The sequence below is a fragment of the Quercus lobata genome, chromosome 4, assembly GCF_001633185.2.
Source record: "Quercus lobata isolate SW786 chromosome 4, ValleyOak3.0 Primary Assembly, whole genome shotgun sequence".
NCBI lineage: Eukaryota > Viridiplantae > Streptophyta > Magnoliopsida > Fagales > Fagaceae > Quercus > Quercus lobata.
Window position 1 is genome coordinate 68,027,715 of NC_044907.1, and position 22,196 is coordinate 68,049,910.

The 22,196-nt window shown below is 37.3% G+C and overlaps 1 pseudogene; it reads right to left on the reverse strand.

The window, feature by feature from the left end:
• Positions 1-4,747: 4,747 nt before the first annotated feature.
• LOC115985674 lies at positions 4,748-7,032 on the reverse strand (annotated as a pseudogene).
• Between the last annotated feature and the right edge of the window lie 15,164 nt (positions 7,033-22,196).

Consider the following 22,196-nt stretch of genomic DNA (forward strand, 5'->3'; position numbering starts at 1 on the left):
AATACTATTAAATCAAACTAACGTGAAAAATTAAATCTATTAGGTTAAAAAAATGGACATGAAAATGAAAATTTCACAAAAAATTTCTTAAATAGTATTAAAATAATTTTTACTCAATATTTTTTATCAAGCAATCATGTACTAACAACATTCCAATCATTACATGTATAACGGGGTGATGAAATGGTTTTTTTAGTTTATTTAAGAAATGTGATCTAGCTAATAGAAATTAAGAAATAACAATAGCTTTCATGTGTAGTCATGAAGTATACCTTTACGTATATCTTATGCATTTTATGAGTTTTATTTTATATAAATATATTTCATAAAATTAAAAAAATTTATCATAAAACCCTTCATTGTATTTTTTAAAATCACTACATAAAAATAAAAGAAGTTTTTTTCCCAAAAAAATGTTCTCCAGTCATAATATTTACCAAAAACAATCGTGCAACGCACAGGCCAATAACCAGTCTATATATATAATTAAAGCCAAAACTGAGAGAAAATTCAATTAGATTTCAATTATTGTTTAATTTTGTGTCATGTGTCCAATTTAAGGTTTTTTTTAAAAAAAAAAAAAAAAATTGATTCCAAATACCAATAGACTCACCATTCCAAATACATTGCAATATACTAACTTTAAAAAAAAAAAAAAAAAAAAAAAAAAAAAAAAAAAAAAAAAAAATTTATGAGATAGTTTTTTTTATGAGATAATGGCTCCTAAAAAAGGGGCCATATATGGCACTGTGATTTTATGAACAACATGTAATTTAAAATAGACTGATGGTAGATTGCTATACACACACACAGAGCTAAAATTGAGAGAAAATTTAATTAAATTCTAAATTGGAGTCTAATTTTGCACCATGTGTCTCATCTAATTTTTAAATTTGTGAGTCTAAATTCAATTAAATTCTAAATTGAATTTTAATTGGAGTTCAATTTGACCCCATGTATCCCGTCTAATATTTTAATTTTTATAGCAAGTGAATTATTTTGTACAAAAACAGAAGAGTCTAGATCCAATTAGATTCTAAATATATATATATAATTATGATTGTTTTTAAATGTACATGTGCATATGCACAGGGTTACACACTACTTTTATTAAATGCATGTATCAATTTTTAAATTCAAAATAGAAAAATAATTAGGAAATTGATTTCTTACCTTGTTGACATGACACTAATTATATTCATTACCATGTTAGTTTACAAGATTTTTATAATATAATTGGTAATAATTTTATCTTCTTAAAAAAATGACAATGTAAAAAATTGACATTTGGCTTTTTTTTTTTTTTTTTTTTTTTTTTTTTTTTTTTTTTTAATTTTCATTTTAAAATTAGGTAAATAGTATGTTTTTTTTAGGTGATTTTCATGAGCACTTTAACTAAAATGTCAAGACTTAGACCCCATTTGGTTGCCGAGAAAGCAATGGAAAAGAAAAGAAAAGAAATTTTCAATTTCTGCTAATAAAATGACATCTCATTAACTTATGGAGATGCAATTAATATATTTTCAAATATTTTATTTTATTTTCTAAATAAGGACACGTGATAATTCAAAGGATAGCTTAGATGGTATAAAAATGTTATTTTGATATTAATGTTAGATACATCAATTCTTTTCATGTACCACTTAATAATAAAGATTATTTTGACACAATACCAAAAGTTTAGATACAAAATTGACACATTTAAGATGTTAAAAACCATTTTGATACATAGTACAAGTGTTAAAGACTAAAATGGTAATTAAACATGTTTTTTACATATTTTTATTAAAGATTAAATTCTATAAGGATGTGGTTTAAAACCCAAATTTTACATCCTCCAATTTCAACATGCCACATCATCTTATCATATATTAAAGAATAAGAACAACCACACTCAATCAATTATAATGCTCATCTAAAAATTCAACCAAATTGGGAGTTTATTAAGATGTTATCAATTGTGGTATGATGCACTGAGTTTTAAGTAAATAACTGATGTAACATCTCTTATTAGATGGTGTAAAACATGAATTTTACACCCAATTCTTACCAAATTCAAACTCTTTTTATTAATATCCTCAAACCACTTTTTTTATTAGTTGAATTTGGAAACTAATATCTTGTTTGGTTGTAAGGGAGATGAAAAGGAAAGAAGGGAGGAAAAAGTAAGGGAAGGGAAGGGAAAGGGAAGAAGAGAGAGTTGTATATAGAAGGATTACATTAAACAATTTCTTCAAAAGAGAGGTCTTCTTTGAAAAAATAATGGAACTGTCTGAGGGATTGTGCTAAGAAAATTTATAGAATACAAAATTTTCTCAAAATTATGAGTTCTGAGAAAAGTATGAAACTTCATCAAAAAAGAAAAAAAAAGTAAGAAATATTGGTGAATCGATCAAATTGTGTATTCCCACTTTTTAATAAAAAACTGAAAAGTGAACATGCTTGAGACCATGAAAGAGGTAAAAAAATGCTAAATGCAAAGCTAGAGTGCCACTTGGCAAGACTTCATACACTCCCGCATGAGATCTCTGCTTTCATATATATATATATATATATATATTGATTAGTTTAACTTTATTCTTAGTTGATTGTAGGGTTATGCTTATATGAATAAATTTAGGCTTAGGATTAGATTAGGATAGGATTTATTCAAGTTCTATCAGATTAGTTTGGAGGTAGTTTGCTTCTAGGAGATTTTTTTTTTTCAATTGGTGTAGGTCATATATATGTCATATATATATATATATGTGTGTGTGTGTGTGTGAGAGAGAGAGAGAGAGAGAGAGAGAGAGAGCATAGATGCAAACCGTTGTCATGTGAGTCTATTCCATTTTTCCACTACTTTGTTCACCATTCCATTGCTATCACTACAAAAAAAAAAAAAAAAAAAAAAAAAAAAAAAAAAAAAAAAAGAGGAAAGGAAAGAAACTTGACCTATATATAGAAGGGATGATTTAAGCAACCAAAGTTGGGTTTAAGTTTATAAATTAATCTTTTAGGTTAAGTGGTGTTACTATATGGATGGATCAGATTAGCAGGTTTGTTAATACCCAAAATTTGAGAGAAAACCCCAGCCCAAACCAAGCATGTGCCTTGGTTAAGCATGAAGGACCCATGTGTTCTGAAGTCCCAAATTTCAAGTTTTATAGAGCTCTAAGCCCATTATAAAAGATTGTGAGAGTTAGGCCCTAGGCCTTGTGATTGGGTCCTTTTTGAAGGAAATTTGTAACAGTTCTATGGCTAGATATAAATAACATTTGCTAAGTACTTTGCTTTATAGTTTGATGTTATACTATGTTCTTGGGCGATTTTGGCCCATTAGCATTAATTTTTGAAATATTTAGGCCCGAAACACTGTTTGGGAAATAAATAGGTAAGTGCCACTTTTGGTAGTACTCGAGCTTGGAGAGCTCGAGTACCCCATTTTTTTGTTCCAACGTGGCACCTGACGTTGGAACAGAATGATGTTGGAACAGAAAAATTTTAAAAATAAACTTGGTACCTGAGCTCAGGAGGCTCGAGTACTGCTCACCCACGTTGTCTCCCTATTACCCCACAGTTAAACCATATGTTCCCAGAGCTTAAACCATCTGTTACCCAAAGCAAAACATACCCACAAACCAAACCTCTCAATCTCGCTATCTCCCTCTCAATCTAAAGCTATTTCCACACAAATACTCTCATTCTGCCTCTCAATCTCGCAAATACTCTCATTCTCCCTCTCAATCTCGCGATCTGCTTCATTCTCCGTCTCCGTCTCGCTCTCAGTCTCCGTCTCCCTCTCGCTCTCGGTCTCCCTCTCACAAGGTATGTCTCGCTCAGCTTGCATGTTCAGCTTGTGGGTATTTTTGTTTGTAAATTTGTTATTTTTATGCATAGTTTGATTCTGGGTTTTGATCCGAAATTAATTTGATTCTGGGTTTTGATCAATTTGGTTAGTTAGTTAATATATATTTGTTGGTGATTACTAGAATGTTGGTCTGGTTGTGCTTGTCTTTTGGGTTTTTTATTTTCTAATTATTAGGTAAAATGAGTTTAGGGGAGATGAGAATTGCAGTGCAGTAAGTGCTATAAACATTTTCTAATTTTATTTTCTAATTAAACTTTACAACTATGAAAAATCATAGTTAACAGTTCATGGTTAGTTGATATAAACATTTAACTACAATGAATGCATTTAAGTTCTATCAAATGCTATTTGAATGGTTATGGACACACACTGTTCTTACATACACATATAGGAGCAAATAAATGCTAACATTTTACTTATACCTTTAGCCTTGCATGTAGAAGATGGCAAGATGCTTTAGTAAATTCCGCACAATCTTAGTGCTTAATAGGTCTTATGCTGTCATCAGACAATTTTCAAGAAGCTAAAAGATATTTCAAAGAAGCTAAAAGACTAGCTTTGATTTGGTCCTCTTAATTTCTAGTTAAAATAAAATACACATCCAACAGATGTATATATTACATATATGTACTTCTTTTACTAAGGAAATTTTGGAAGACGTTACCTATGAGAAAAAAAAAAAACGATAACCCTGAAACAGTCATGCCTGCCTTTCACATCCGCTTTTAACCATCCCATCTTCATATCTCACATACTAAAAGTTTACAAGCTTCTTTTGTTGCCCTCTAATAAAATGTAGGTGTAGGATGATCAATAGGCCTGAGAATAACCCATGTAATTCAATCGATGCCGAATATTGTAGTGATTATAGCTAGGAACTCCATATTGTAGTGCCCTCTAATAAAATTCACGACGTCCATCCTGTTCTCGAACTACTCCGAAGACTATTTCATTTGTTTCGCAGCTCTTCTCATAGTAAGTTTGAGGGCTAGATGAGAAGTGCCTGTAATGATGCTGCTGTTGTTGTTGTGGTTGTTGCTAAATATGTTGCTGCTGTTGTTGAACTTGACGATTATCACCATCCCATCCATTATAATAAGGCTGACTTTGTTGTGCACTAGGTACGACCCTTTTTTTTTTAAATTCTTTAGGGAGTAACTAGTGATTGAAAACACATATCCTAGGATAACTTACATCTTTGGAAGAAAACATTGCTCGCACCCTTTGCTGCAGCAACGCTAGCATGTAGCCAAAAAATGCAGCTGCAACAAGCATTGCTATCCCTGCAATATCAAAACACATCTTACACACCTTTGTGATCTTGAAATAAAAATGACATAGGGAAGTGTTGATTTTTTCGTTATACCTAGGTGGAAACTACCATCATAGTCGTAAGAACAGTCATCATCATTAAGTTGGATTTCTCGAATTGCCTAGTTTCCTTTGTCTATAACCAAAAGAGAGCAGCTACTTCCAATATAAACCAGATCAAAATCGTTTGAAAACTTTGCATCTTCACTTGGACCATCTACATGACCTCCTCAACCCCATTTTCCACCTACAATAGTTGTGAAAGGGGAGATACTCTATGCACACTGGATGTGTGTAGAAGATACTCATAAAAAATGAAAACACTAATCATTGCCTATGAATAGAGAGTGAATCAATGAAATCTAAGAATAGAAATTTACTCATTATTTCCTATGATCGGGACCACTCGAACAATGATCTTAAGAAGCTAGATTTTATCTCTAGAACTGTTGACTCCTTTTCATTAAACATTCACTTCCTTTTCCCTCCATATGGTCCACATTAAACAAAGGTGGTGCCATTATAAGTAAGAGAGCTTCTATGTTTGCTAGACCAGCTATAAAAACCAAATAAATCATCTATCACTCTCTTTGGCATCACCAGTCACCATTGTTCTCTGTACATAGGGGAAAAAAATGAGAGCCCTTAACTTAGGAGCACACTTATTAAGGGGCATGGCACATTTAGTAGCAGCTTGGCTTTTCTTTAATCTGAGTCTGCAGTTTCTACTTAGGGTTTGTATGCAGAAACTGTGAGAACCAGCTCCTATTTAAAATGTTAAATATCCCATGTGTTGGACCACACTTATTAAGGGGCATTTTGGGTCTATATGAGAGCGATTGTTGGATTTATGGTTAAGTGATTAATTCACCATTTCCAAATAATTTAAGTTTTTGGGACAATATGTAATTTATCAGAGTATATGAAACTTCTTAGAATTTTTTTTTTCTTCAAAATTTTGTCGTGTTAAATTGTTAGGGTTGATTTCTTTTTTACTAAATTGAATTCTCCATTTCTTATTCAAGTAATGATTAGTTTCTATGCAGTTACAATGAAAATTTACAATTTTTATGCACCTGAGCATATAATTTTCATATGAGCATATCATCTTTCCTTAAGTGTGAATCATGAAAGTAATTACAAAGAAAACTGACAATTCCTTATCATACGGCTTCATATATGCCTCCTGGAACAGATATTACAGGACTAAATTTGCAGAGAAGAACTTTTACCTTCAAAAAAAATAAAAGCAGCCACTAATGATTGCTATTCTTCCAACAAAATTTGAGAAGGTGATTTTGGTCCTGTGTACGAGGTATTACTCGTTTAGCAAATGTTTAGCAAAAAAAAAAAAAAAAGGTATTACTCTTACATGGCTGATCCCATTGAGTATTGATTTTCCTGCTTATCCGATAAGGTTCGGTGCAGGGTGAACTACCTGATGGTACTGTCATAGCAGTTAAGCAACTCTCATCTAAATCAAAGCAAGGAAATTGTGAATAATTAAATGAAATAGGCATGATTTCTTGTTTGCAACACCCAAATCTGGTGAAGCTTTATGGATGTTGTATTGAAGGGGAGCAATTATTGTTAGTCTATCAGTACATGGAAAATAATAACTTAGCCCATGTATTATTTGGTGAGTATTATGTAATCTTGCTTAGCACTGAGCTATTATGAAAAAAAAAATGAGATGAACTTTTTTCCATTGTTGTTGAGGGTGTGGTGGTTTTTTTCCTTTTTGATTTGTCTGTGCACTCTATATATTGATGGAAGACAATTCTCAGTAGAAGGTGCAAAGCACCTGTGTTCTCATGTTGTGGCAAATTTTGCTGTGACTTCAGTTCTTGCTTTCCTTTGTGTTGTTGCATAGATTCTTAATGAATGTTTTCAGCCCCTTTTTTAAAAAAAAAATGGCAGATTAGTACCCGAGTTTAGTGACCTCGAGTACCAATCTGCTTGGGGAAAAAATTAAACCAAAAAAAATCCAAGGTACTATGCCTTTTTTTTTAATATAGGCAGATTGGTACCCGAGCCCAGGAAGCTCAGGTACCAATCTGCCTAATTTCATAATCACCCAGGTATTTAAGCCAGCGTAATTTTGAAATTACGCAGATTGGTACCCGAGCCCATGTAACTCGGGTACCAATCTGCCTAATTTGAACTTAACGTTGGCCTAGTACCTGCATGATCATGAACTTAGGCAGATTGGTACCTGAGTTTCTTGGACTCGGGTACCAATTTGCATGACATCAAAATTAAGCTGGGCCACTCCTGTTGATTTCGAAGTTATGTAGACTGGTACCCGAGCCCAGGAAACTCAGGTACCAATCTGCCTAAGATGGCCCACTATCTGGGCATTTTTTTACCATATTATTAAAAAAAAAAATCAATGAAAATAGGGCAAGTGAACAGAGAGGAATAGTAGAGAACCGTATAAATTTGATAGTCTATGTTCAAACATGCAAAACACAAGGAATTTCCACACCTTTACGGATCTTAATTTTTTTTCCCCTAGATTAGCGAAAAGCCTCTGAATCGATAAAAGAAATCAACAAGAAAGAGCAAGAGAAAAAGGACCAAGAAAACCGTAATAAGTTGATATTATCTCCTACGTTTTTTTCCCATGAGAGCCTCTGAATTGAAAAATCAACCAAAAAAGAAAAAGAGAACAGAACCAAAAACCGCAAAAGTTTGTCATTTTTCCGCTCAATAAAATTTCCACACCTCACGTGAAATTTCAGATCTGTTTTTGTATAGATTAAGGAAATAGAACAAAGAGAACAAAAGCCAAAACAGAACCATGAAGTTCTACCGAAAAATAAAATTAAAAAAAAAAAAAAGAAGAAAGAAATTGCTACGGATGAAAAAGCCGTGTCTACTAATTGGATCTTTGCAAACCAGTTTCTTAACCCAGTTGCTATTCATCCCTCTATTCTGATTCTACAAGAAGAAAAAAAAAATTCAAATGGAAAAAAAAAAAAAAAAAAAAAAAAAAAAAAAAAAAAAAAAAAAAAACTCATTTCAAATTAGAAAAACCTTCAGATCTATCAAACCCAAAAACCCTTCACCCCAGAAAACAAATTGAACAGAATAGAGATAATTTTTTTCCCTAATTAAATATATATGTACTTGAAACGACAGAGTTGAACCAATCAATGACTTCTCTGCGGGACTTGAGCTTGTTGTTAGTGTTAATATGCCCATTTGCAACCCAAGGAATTTCCACACCTTTAAGTTTTTCTTTTACTTTTTGAGGTTGTTATGCTTGTTTTCTGGCTCTCTTTTTACTTTTAGATTTAATGCCCATTGCCACTGTGTTGATGCATGGATCAGTGCGGGGAAGAGCAATGGAAAAGGTCAAAAAAAAAAAAAAAGACGTGAAAAGAGAGAGTTACAGAGGGAGCGGAGAGAGAAAGAAAATCCAAAGAAGAAGATAACATTTGTGAAATAAGCTAAATAAGTACGTGGTATGTTTTCATTGGCTAAATAATTCTCAAAGTCTCATCAACCCAAAGAAGCAAATGGATCAAAACTGTAGTGCCACGCTGGAGCAGAAAAATGGGGTACTCGAGCTCACCAAGCTCGAGTACCACAAAAAGTGGTATTTCCCCAATTATTTCTGAAAAAGTGCTCTGTTGCTAAATATTTCAAAAATTGATGCTAATGGGCCATTTTCCCCATGTTCTTGCGTATATTTGATGGTTGTTGGATTGCTTGCTTGTGCACAGATTGGACCGGTAAAATGTCATCATTTGGTTGTGGTGGGACCAAGCCCAACTCTCTATTCTCTTAGCATCTATATAAGCCCTAGTAGGCCTCAGTTTCAGTATCTATAATTGGACCTAGGTTTGGCTGAATCAGAAAAAAGAGCCCGGTGGGATTTTTTTCAATCTAACTCAACCCTAATGATTTAAGAAAATCCCAACCTCAACACGCTCATTAGATGAGTTGGATGGGGTTTGGTTGGTGGGTTGAGAAAACTATCAAACTAAACTTAATCCCACCTAAGGCTTAATATAAAAATATAATCGACAAACTACAAAAACCAACCTGAAGCATTGGTTGGGTTGGGTTAATTAGGTCGAATTGATTTCCTTGGTTGGCAGGTTGCATGCACATCCCTAGTTACATGAGCTTATTATGTGAGGCATTGTGTATTCAGCAGATAGGTTGCTTGGCCAGTTGGCTGTCCAGTTCCGATTGATCTCTCCTAGTCCTAGGCTTGCATGCACCCTTTTGATGGTTACTCTTAAGTTGAGTTGACCAGTGGACAAAATTTGAAAGCTATTTTTTTGTCAGCTACCTTGCAGATACGTCTCAATGCTGAAAGTCAATAATACACGTTGCTATGACTGTTCTAATTGAACATTTTGTCTCAATTCTTAAAATAGCACTCTCTAATTTTAACAGTCCAACAGATAGTTCCAAATAGGAAAATTGAACAAAATGCAGGTGGATGACATTATCCAAAAAGATGTAACCAATATAGCAGTAAAAGCATGAATATTTGGAGAGAAAATGAGCCACAAACTTAAAGATAGAACTATTTTTTTAACATTGAATTCAATTGGATCATATTGAGTTTCGGCTTTGGCACTTGAAAATTGTCTTTCTCAATGGTTTCTAATTATATACTTGAGGGGCCTTGATATATATCAAAGGTCAATTACAGCTAATAAGGTAGAAGTCGACGGAACAACCAATAACTGGATATATTATAAATAGCTATATGTGGGGGCTAATTATCTAGAAGGTACTATTGAAACTATATGAATTGGGCCTACGACCCAATCCGAGGATATCAACCAATCCAAGGATAGTCAAATAAGGTTACAATGGGAATGGTATAAGAAGAAGAAATAAAGATTGTATCTGATAGTCCAAAATGTGTTCGAGGAGAAAAATCATCTCGGAAACGGAGATCCGAGGTCAGTAAGAATGTCTTGTCATCTCGGACATCCTTCAAGGTTGCATCACAACCAAGAGGCAGACATTGGATAAGGGATGAGCAAAAGGAAGCAACAAATATCTTCAAAAACTACTACCTCCACATTAAATGCCTCCCAACTAACTCTTTGGCCGCATTAATGTGGAGGTGGTACCTGAACAGTGGTCAAGCAACCTTACAGCTACTAGTTGATGGTTTCGAGAGGTGTTGGATGGCACAAGAAGAAGTTCCTAAAATCTAACCTACACGTGTATGGTAGGAATGATACCAAGATTGTAGTATATAGCATGGGAAGGTGGCCTAAAGGAGGAGGATTGGAAAAAATCAAGAAATCTTTGTAATAATACTATGAACTCTTGTAACTTTATTCATCAACAAGATATTATAACATAAGCTCCTTAGGCCATGCCGAAGACATATTTTCTTATCATATTTGTGTTTAATGATCTTAAATCAGCAACTTTTATTGTGTTTCTTCTGAAGTAGATCTAGTTCTTTCACCCACGCTTTACAAATTCATTGTTTGGGCTTGTTGGGCTAAAACCCAATCCTATACTGGGTCTAATCCAAATTCAGTCCTTACAATTGATGCCATCTGTGGAGAGGACTTGATCTATTCTGAAAGAGATTCGGGTACAACTTTTAAGATGGAAGAAGCGAGTCTATACCAGGCAGCGATAGGACCACACCAGGTGGATGCTAATCTACACCAAGCATAATCAAAGGGTTCTCAACATAACAATCCACGTAGGAGCCCCGAACAGAGAGGAGATCGTGAGGGAAGTGTACATACAGCTCATACTATTAAAAGCTAGTTTCGAGGGAAGAGCCGTGTTTCCCATGCAAAGAATGATAGGGGCATGCAACGTGAAATCGAGAAATTGAATAGGGAATTGCACCACGCATGGCAAAGACATTCATCGCCCAACTCCGAGCTATCCTCTGAGGAGACAAATGGTGCTAGTTATAAATGGAGATCCAGAACTCCTCCCAGTGAGACTTTCTCCTACGACGAGGAGTATCACCATAGACGTAGATATAAGAGCCCGTCTCGCAAAGGTCTAAGGAATTATGCCATGAACAAGGCGTTGAGTCAGGTTTCCAAGTCACCCTTCACGCGAAACATAGAAGGTGTGAGTCTTCCTCGATGATTCCATCAACCTACGTTCACCATTTATAATGGTCAGTGGAACATATCAGTTATTTCAATCAAAGGATGGCTATTCATTCTAAAGATGAGGCCTTGATGTGCAAGTTCTTTCCATCTAGCTTGGGCCCAGTGGCAATGAGGTGTTTCAATGGTTTAAGGGCGAATTCTATTGACTCTTTTAAGAAACTCACCCGGGCTTTTGGTGCTTGCTTTATCACTTACAGCAAAGTTCCTTGGCCTTTGGGATCCTTATTATCTATGTCCATGGGGGAGGGGGAAACTCTAAAGGCCTATTCAGATAAATACTAAGAGATGTTTAGCGAAATAGACGGAAACTATGACGATGTGGCCATTAGTACCTTCAAGGCTAGCCTTCCAGCCGAGCATGACTTGAGAAAATCTCTGATTGGTAAGCCTATTACTAGTGTGTGCCAACTTATGGATCAGATCGACAAGTACAGAAGGGTAAAGGAAGACCAGATACAAGGGAAAGGAAAGGCTAAGGTGATCCCTTAAGAGAGGAGGGATTTCAAGTCGAACCGGTACAATAATAATCGACTTTAGAAAGATTTTGTTGGGCAGTCAAGATCTGCCAACACCCAAGTGGTTAATGCCGTATTTCGAGAACTAGTACAACAGGTTCTGGAAAAGATTAAAAACGAGCCGTTCTTTAAGTGGCTGAATAAGATGGCAGGAGATCCTATGAGGCGCAATCAAAACCTTTACTGCCAATGTCATCAGGATCATGGACACACTACTGAGGATTGTAGAAACTTGTGGGACCGTCTAGACCAACTAGTCTGGAAAGGAAGTTGAAGCAACTCTTGCATCATTCTAGTGGTCGAGGAATCCAAACGGGTTCAGAGCTTCGGGGAGATGCTTCTTCAAGAGTCCCTCTTGGCACAATAAATGTCATTTTTGCTGCCCTAGGGAGGACCGGATCTTGTCCTTCCAGAGTAATTGTCAGTATCTCATTACCCAACTGAGGAATCCAGCTCAATGCCTAAGAGAGTCAAGATGGGCATTCCACTGGTGTTAGGTTTTTCAAACAGGGACAAGCTTGGAACCATATAGCCCCATGATGATGCTTTATTACACTTTGAATTGGTGGGTATGATGTGAAAAGAGTGATGATTGACCAAGGCAGTGAAGCTGAGATAATGTACCCTGACTTATAGAAGGGGCTAAATTTGAAACCTGAAAACTTAATAGCCTACAGTTCTCCTCTGGTGAGTTTTGAAGGTAAAATGGTCGTTCTGAAAGGTCAGATCAAATTATCTGTGCAAATCGGCTCGGATGTGGTGGAGGTGGACTTCATTGTTGTAGATGCTTTCTCTCCATACACGGCCATTATGGGCAGACCCTGGCTTCATACCCTGGGGTTCATCTCCTTCACTCTTCACCAGAATATGAAATACCCATCCAAAGGCTAGGTTTTGGAAATATTAGGAAATCAATCTACAGCCAGACAATGCCTGCTAGCAGCCATCCAACATCGGCTTGAGGCTGAAATCTCGGCCAGCGCAAATAATGGTTTACAGGAATCAGAAACTCCGGTGTTGCCCTTCAATGGACCAGCTGATGAAGCAAAATGTGAATATCTAGAGAGGGTAATTGCTGGCAATGATCCGGAGAAGTTCTTTCAAGTTGGAGCTCAATTACCTCTATAGGAGAGGGAACAATTGGTTGAATTCCTTAGAAAAAATGTTGATGTGTTCGCATGGAGTGCGTATAAAGCCTTGGGTGTAGATCTAAGTTTTATTTGTCATCATCTGAATGTTAACCCTTCCATCACTCCAAAGAGACAGCCACCTTGGCGTCCGTTAAAAGAGCATGCCAAGGCTATCAGAAATGAGGTAGTAAAACTCAAACAGGCAGGGGCTATCAAGGAAGTTTTCTATCCTCAGTAGTTAGCTAATACAGTGGTGGTAAAAAAGAAAACTGGGAAATGGTGTGTGTGTGTGGACTTCACGGACCTTAATAAGACTTGTCCCAAAGATCCTTTCCTTATGCCTTGGATAGATCAGTTGGTGGATGCGACGGTAGGCCATTCTCGGATGAGTTTTTTGGATGCCTTTCAAGGGTATCACCAAATACCATTAGCGTTGGATGATCAGGAAAAGAAAACTTTTGTCACCCCCACTGGAAACCATCATTACAAAGTGATGCCCTTTGGTTTGAAAAATGCAGGGTCTACTTATCAATGAATGATGACTAAAATGTTCGAACCACAGTTGGTCAGGACCACTGAAGTCTATATTGATGATATGGTTGTAAAGAGCAAGGTGGTGTCTGAGCATGTGGGAGACCTCACAAACATTTTTGAAGTTCTAAGGAAGCATAAGTTGCGTCTGAATGCATCCAAGTTTTTGTTTAGTGTAGGTTTGGGAAAGTTTTTGGGTTACATGATGACTCACAGGGGAATTGGGGAAAACCTAAATCAGATTAAGGCCATTAACGGCTTGCAAGCACTTTGGAATCCCAAGGAGGTCCAGAAACTGACCGGGATGACTATTGCTTTGAATCTATTTATTTCCAGGTCAGCAGATAAGTGCAGACCCTTTTTTCTTTTGCTGCATAAATGGAAAGGATTTGAATGGACCGAGGAGTGTGTTGTAGCATTTCAACAACTTAAAGAGCACCTATCTCGGTCGCCCATCATGTTCAGTCCTGAGGTGGATAAGGTTCTGTTTGCCTACCTGGCGGTAGCCTCTCATGCGATGAGCTTTGTTTTGATACGAGTAGACAGTGGCATACAACAACCAGTCTATTACGTAAGCAAGTCACTTCATGAAATTGAAGTGCGGTATTTACCACTGGAAAAGGCCATCTTGGCAGTAGTGCATGCTACATGAAAACTCCCCCATTATTTCCAAGTACAAACCGTGGTTGTCCTAACTCAGTTTCCACTCAAATCAATACTTCGGAGCATGGATTATACCGGAAGGATTTCCAAATGGGGCACAATTCTAGGAGCTTTTGATATCAAGTATATGCCACGTACCTCTGTAAAGGACCAGGTCCTCATTGACTTAGTAGCCGAATTTGCTGAATTTCCCGAAGAAATAGATGTGAAGCAGCATGGCATGGACGAAAAATCAGTTGGCTTAATCTCTGCACAATATCCCTCACTTTGGAAAGTATATGTGGATGGAGCAGCAAACCAGTGGGGATCAAGAGTGGGGCTGGTTCTGGTATACCCTAAAAGGATCACCATTGAAAAGTCTTTGAGGTTGGGGCTCTCGGCTATAAACAACAAAACAAAATATGAAGCTTTATTGATAGGAATGGTGATGGTCCAGAAAATGGATGGAAAGGCAGTGGAAATGTTCTCAGATTCAAGACTGGTTTTAGGCCAAGTAAAAAGGGAATTAAAAGCTCGGGATACAAGAATGCAGGAATATTTGGTTCAAGTTAGGTGTATACAAACGAAATTTGAATTCTTTGCCTTATCGCATATCCCTAGAAGTGGAAATACCCATGCAGACTCTTCGGCTATCCTTGCCACTTCCTCAGCACAGGATTTGCCCCGAGTGATACTTGTCAAAGACTTATGCACCCCTACCCCAACAAAGAAAGACTTGCTCCAGGTCCATCAAATCAAGTTGGGCCGAGCTGGATGGATCCTATACTGCTATTCATTGAAAGGGATACATTACATGAAGAAAAGTTAGAAGCTGAGAAAGTACAAAGGAAAGCTCCTCGATTTTGGTTGTCCGAGGATAAAAAGTTGTACACATGTTCTTTTTCTAGACCATATCTGCTTTGTATACATCCCGAGGCATCAGAGTCAATCCTAGAAGAACTACATGAAGGAATCTGCGGAAGTCACACAGGGGGAAGATCCTTATCTCACCGGGCCATTACTCAAGGCTACTGGTGGCCAGGCATGCAAAAGGAAGCACAAGAATATGTTAGAAAATGTGATCAATGTTAGAGATTCGCGCCAAATATTCACCAGTCTGGAGGAGTTCTTAATCCTCTTTCCAGCCCTTGGCCTTTTGCTCAATGTGGTTTAGATATTGTAAGCGCTTTCCCTAAAGCACTAGGAAATAAAAAGTATCTACTGGTCGGCACATATTATTTTACTAAGTGAGTCAAAGCTGAACCTTTGGCTAATATCAGAGATGTGGATGTCAAAAGGTTTATTTGGAAGAATATCGTTACTCGATTTGGGGTTCCCCATACCCTCATCTCGGATAATGGACTTCAATTTGATAGCAAAGCCTTCAGGCAGTACGATTTTGATTTGGGGATAAAGAATAGATATTCTACTCCAGCCTATCCGCAAGGAAATGGGTAAGTTGAAGCTGTCAACAAGGTTACAGTGAATGGACTTAAAAAGAGGTTGGATGATGGAAAGGGAAAATGGGTGGAGGAATTACCACATGTCCTTTGGACATATCGAACAACGCCTCAACGGTCAACAGGAGAAACCCCTTTCTCAATGACATATGGGGCTAAGTCTGTAATCCCTCTGAAAATAGGTTTCTCGATGTTGAGAACAAATGCATTTACCTCTGATGGTAACGATGGGTTGCTGGAAAAAAGTCTAGACTTGATCGAAGAGCGAAAAGAGAATGCAATGGTCCAATTGGCCTACTACCAGCCCAAGCTCAAGCAAGGTTATGATACCAATGTAAAGTTAAGACCGTTGGCCTCAGGAGATTTGGTGTTGAGAAAAGTTTTGGGGACTACCAAGAATCCAGCCTGGGGAAAATTGGGGCCTAACTGGGAAGGGCCGTATCGAATCACCTCAGTGGCAGGAATAGGTGTGTACTATTTGGATAATCTAGACAAAAAATATTGTACTCCATCCTTGGAATGTAAACAACCTAAAGAGGTATTATTATTAATAAAAGTAGCCTTGTTTAGTCCTTCTTTAATTTGTCCCAATCATATATCATGTGTTCCTCCATCTATTGAAGTATTAAACAGAAACTAAGTCATGTCAGGTTTCTCGAACTACAAACTTAGTGGAAATTAATACCCTTTGACATCTATTGAAATTTAAACAGAAACTAAGTCATGTCAGGTTCCTCGGACCATAAACTTAGTGGAAATTAATATTCTTTTACATCTATTGAAGTATTAAACAGAAATTAAGTCACGTCAGGTTTCTCGGTCCACAGACTTAGTAGAAATTAATACCCTTTGACATCTATTGAAGTATTAAACAGAAAGTAATTCATGTTAGGTTCCTCAGACCATAGACTTAGTGGAAATTAATACCCATTGACATCTATTGAAATATTAAACAAAAACTAAGTTATGTTAGGTTCCTTGAACCATAAACTTAGTGGAAATTAATATTCTTTTACATCTATTGAATTATTAAACAGAAATTAAGTCACATCAGGTTTCTCGGTCCACAGACTTAGAGGAAATTAATACCCTTTGACATCTATTGAAGTATTAAACAGAAACTAAGTCATGTTAGGTTCCTCGGACCATAGACTTAGTGGAAATTAATACCCTTTGACATCTATTGAAGTATTAAACAGAAACTAAGTCATGTCAGGTTCCTCGGACCACAGACTTAATGGAAATTAATACCCTTTGACATCTATTGAAGTATTAAACAGAAACTATGTCATGTCAGGTTCCTCGGTGTAACGACCTAAGGAAAAGCGCTAGCCACATCTGCGCTATACCTCAAAAGGACTAGTCACAATTGAGGCTCCTTGTAGTTGTTAATAAAGCCCAGTTCAACCCAGTAAATACCCGATGTGGGACTCATCACACACCCACACACATCACACAATCAATTAATCAAATCGAGGCATCACAATCTCCCCCACTTAAATCCCTAACGTCCTCGTTAGGGCCCACTTTGTGGGGTAGTGTCTCTGAGCCCACACGGAGTTACTGGGCCGGCTCTGATACCATATATAACGACCCAAAGAAAAGCGCTAGCCACATCTGCACTATACCTCAGAAGGACTAGTCACGATTGAGGCTCCTTGTAGTTGTTAATAAAGCCCAGTTCAACCCAGTAAATACTCGATGTGAGACTCATCACACACTCACACACATCACACAATCAATTAATCAAATCGGGGCATCACACTCGGACTACAAACTTGGTGGAAATTAATATCCTTTGACATCTATTGAAGTATTAAACAGAAACTAAGTCATGTCAGGTTCCTTGGACCATAAACTTAGTGGAAATTAATATTCTTTTACATCTATTGAAGTATTAAACAGAAATTAAGTCACGTCAGGTTTCTCGATCCACAGACTTAGTGGAAATTAATACCCTTTGACATCTATTGAAGTATTAAACAGAAACTAAGTCATGTTAGGTTCCTCGGACCATAGACTTAGTGGAAATTAATACCCTTTGACATCTATTGAAGTATTAAACAGAAACTAAGTCATGTCAGGTTCCTCGGACCACAGACTTAATGGAAATTAATACCCTTTGACATCTATTGAAGTATTAAACAGAAATTAAGTCATGTCAGGTCCCTTGGACCACAGACTTTGTGAAAATTAATACCCTTTGACATCTATTGAAGTATTAAACAGAAATTAAGTCATGTTAGGCTCTTCAGACCATAGACTTAATGGAAATTAATGCACTATGGTACCTATTAAAATGCTAGTTTGACACGAACTTAAGTATTTGAAGGAAATAAACCCCTGATCCCTTTTTTTGATCATAAGGTTTGTTATCACCTAATAAAGATGTAGACCACAATAAGCCCATAAGCATTACTTAAAGTATTCTGAAGTGCCTTGGACTTAGCTTTATTTGATCAAACATTAGAACATTTTCTTGAAGTTAAACTTGTTAGAATTGGTAGATTCAAAATATGTCTTAATATTACTATGGATTCAATGGTTACAATCCACTCTGATTACCAATTAAAAATATGTGTAAACTTTGTTTTTCTCTTGTGTAAGCAACTTTGGACTTTCCTGGCATATGATCATGTTCAAACAAAGTACAATCAAAATGAAAATTACTTAAAAAGAGAAATACAATATAAACAATAAAACAAATAAAATAAAGATAAAATAAATAACAACTCATACAAATTTGAAAAGTAAAAATGCATATTTCATTAAAACATGTCTTAGAAAAAAATAAATTCCATTACAGAAATCATGATTACATTACAAAATCAAGATTCAATGTTTCAATTTTATCTGAAGCTTGTCCTTGGAGGTTTTGTTAGCTGGTTTGTCTGCTTCAGTAGGAATTGCTTTCTCCTTCCCCTCGGCAGGCATAGTAATTGAAGCTAAGACCTGTTCAAAATCTTGGGAAGCTGCCCTATCTTGTGGAACCTCTGTGGCCTTGTCCGAGGATGTTTCCTTTGAAACTTCAGATTTCCTTTGACTGCTCCTACTGGTTAGGAGGAAGAGGATCCTGAGGTTGTGCTTCCTCGACCGAGTTAGCAACTATAGAGGCCACCTCCCCTTAAGTGGAAGAAATCTCCAAGGCTCATATGGCTGGTGGGAAGTAGATGTTTTCTGGCCTTCTCAACTTAGAAGAAGCCTCAACCCTGGCTTGGTTGAGAGCTTCCTCCCAAGTTTAAGCATAATAGGTTTGACATACGGTAGGGACCTCTACTCGGAGGGTATCCTCGGTCTCAGCTACGTCGACGTCGTAACCATGCTATTCAGCCTCGTCCCTAGCCTTAATGGCCTCTATTTTTACCTTCTCGGTCTCAGTTCTCAAGTTTTTAGCCTGATCCTTGAGCTTCTGGGCTTCTTCTAATTTCTTTTTGAGGGCTGTTATTTGCTCCTTGGAAGAAGCCAGCTGGTCATTGGCCTCACGAAGGTGCTGCCTCTGATCCTTAGCCTGTCTCTCAACGCTCTCAAGAGCCGAGTCAAACACTCCTTCAGGCCTTTTCCTCCTCGGCCAGCTTTTTCCTTAAGTCTGCATTGCTTTGATTAGCAATGTTAAACGACTGCACAACCGCTAAATGCCTTTTCTGCTTGTCGTCCAATTTCTGATAGCAAGAGTTGGTTATCTCCTTAATCTTGAAAGTGGCTTGGATAGCCTAAAAGAAAAGGGTTAGTAACATACCAAATTTAAAATAAATAAAAAAAAAAAAAAAGAAGGATAGCATCATTCCATGCCCAAATATCTTTTAAGGTTGAGGAAAACCTCATTCTTCTTGATGTTCCTCAACTCGGCCATATCATTTGGGAGTAATAGAGCCCCCTCCAAAGCTGAGGCAACATGGCATCCAATACCCCCATTGAAATCCTTAAGTGATGCATCATCTCTCAGGGGTTCGCCATTTAGCATGGGTGTTGGAGGCCAAGCTTGAGGCTCTGGGGGCTGATTATGCCCCTTCTCCATACCTCTTTGTGATGTTTGGCTGGTCCTTTACTGTTTTATAGCTCTCTGGGTCTCATCCTTATGAGTAGGACGAGACCTCCCAGCATCCACTACATCTTTTCTCTTCTGCTCTCTCTTCCTCTTTGGATCAGCAGGATCAGGTCTGGATAACAGAAACAGCTGAGGAGGAGGAAGAGGTGATTTGGGAGGAGGAGGAAGAAGTTTTGGCTGGGTAGATTTCCCCGGTGCACCTTTTCCTAGCTGGGATTCTATTAATTCCATCAAACTTCTTTGGGATTTCCTCTAGATACCCATCTCGTCCGAAGTGGTGACTTCTGCTTGATGTTGGAAGTCAACGTTAGCCGATATACCCTCGGGAGATAAGGCTTGGTTGAACACTTCAAATTCCACTGAGGAATCTGACAAATCTACAATTCCCTCTGGACTTTTTTCTTCTTCTTTTTCTTTCTCTTTTTCTTATTCCTCTTCTTCTTCTTCAAGAATGAATTGGGACGAGGATGCTCCTACTGAAGGGGTGGCTTCGAAGAGTGGCCGAGTAAAGGGTGTACCTTCAAGAATGGAAATACCCTTTGGAACAATAAATCCTTCGTAGGCAGCACTAATACGATGGAACCGAGGATCGTTGGCTTTTATCATGTACTTAGGGGCCTGAAATGCGAGAGAAATGGGTGTGTACCCAAGAATTAGGTGCGCCACTCGCAGTTGACCATTGGCTTCGTTTACATATACCTCAGACCGTAAAATTGTATCTAAGCTCTCTTTGTTGACTAGGCTGAGCTAGGGTTTTAGTAGAATGCTTATCTACAAAATCATTAAAATGAAAGAAAATTTTGTCAGAAGCAAGGATATTGGAAAATAAAAGAGAAATACAAGGCAAGACACATAAATCTACGACTATACCCCCACCTGGTTCTCCCTCCTTAGTCGAACAGGGTAGGTCATCATGCCATTCCCCATAAAAGATTAAAAAGTCTTCCTTTAAGCCTTTGTTGAATGTGGGGAGGCAGTGGATTAACATTACTATGGGATACCAAGACTTAAGGTAATATCTTTGTCCCATTAGATGGTGTAAGTTGTATACCCAATTCACATCATGGTGGGTCAAATTTAGGTTCATTCTCTTGTTTAGAGCTTCTATACTCCCTAATACGCTAAACATATTTGGGGCGCATTGTGTGGGAGATAGTCTAAAGAACCTAAGATAGTTCCTAGTGATAGTGCCCATGGGAATGGTCATCCCTCCCTTTATGAAGGTGATCATGGGGATGACCACATCTCCTATTTTCCTAGCATCTACCCATTCCTCCCTGGGCAGCGTATCTCATGCCCACTGTTGGTGGGGTTCTATACTTAGCCCTAAATCTTTTCATACCCTCCTCGGACTCAACTAAATGCTTGAACTTACCCATTTTCTAAGAAGTTTTGAAGAAAAATTAACAAGTTTGAAATGAAAACTAAGAGGATTCAAGGCAACTTATAGGTTTGGAAAGAAGGTCCTTGGACAAATTTTTAGTATTTGTAGATGCATAGGGAGGTGAGAGAGTGTGACAGGTTCAGTGTATGAGCTTTAGGACTGTGTGATTGTTGAAAGTAGGAAGTGACATGTTCAGTGTATGAGTTCTAGGACTATGTGATTGTTGAAAGTAGGAAAATGTATTGATTTGAAAAGCTATTTATAGTGGCACAGAAGTTAAAAGCGGGAAAATTCCCTCACGTAAACCTAGGAAAATCCTTCACCGTTGGATTTATATCCTGCCATTGAACATGGGGGACAAGGGAGCCGCCAAAATTTAATGATGGCATGCTCTAGATGCCGAAGCGTCAAGAGCATGCCTTAAGTAGGTAAAAAGGCATTTGAGAGTTCGAGAGGGCATAGCCACAGACGGGATGGGTTAAGGATATCAAAATCCTCCTTTCCTCTCGAGGAGTTGAAAAGCAGGATTTTGAAGGGCTATTATAGGGGCCAATTATCTAAAAGGTACTATTGAAACTGTATGAATTGGGCCTATGGCCCAATCCAAGGATATCAATCAATCCGAGGATGGTCAAATAAGGTTATAATAGGAATGGTATAAGAAGAAAAAATAAAGATTGTATGTGATAGTCCAAAATGCGTTCGAGGAGAAAAGTTATCTCAGAAACAGAGATTTGAAGTCAGTAAGAATGTCTTGTCATCCCGGACATCCTGCAAGGTTGCATCACAACCAAGAGTCGGACATTGGATAAAGGATGAGCAAAAGGAAGCAACAAATATCTTCAAAAGCTACTACATCCACATTAAATGTCTCCCAACTAACTTTCTGACCGCATTAATATGGAGGTGATACCTGAACAGTGGTCAAGCAGCCTTACAGCTACTAGTTAATGGTTCTGGGAGGTGTTAGATGAGACAAGAAGGAGTTCCTAGAATCTAACCTACATGTGTATGGTAGGGATGATACCAAGATTGTAGTATATAGCATGGGAAGGTGGCCTAAAGGAGGAGGATGGGAAAAAAATCAAGAAATCTTTGTAATAATACTGCGAACTCTTGTAACTTTGTTCATCAACAAGACATTATAACATAAGCTCCTCAGGCCATGCTGAGGACATTTTTTTTTTTTATCTTATTTAT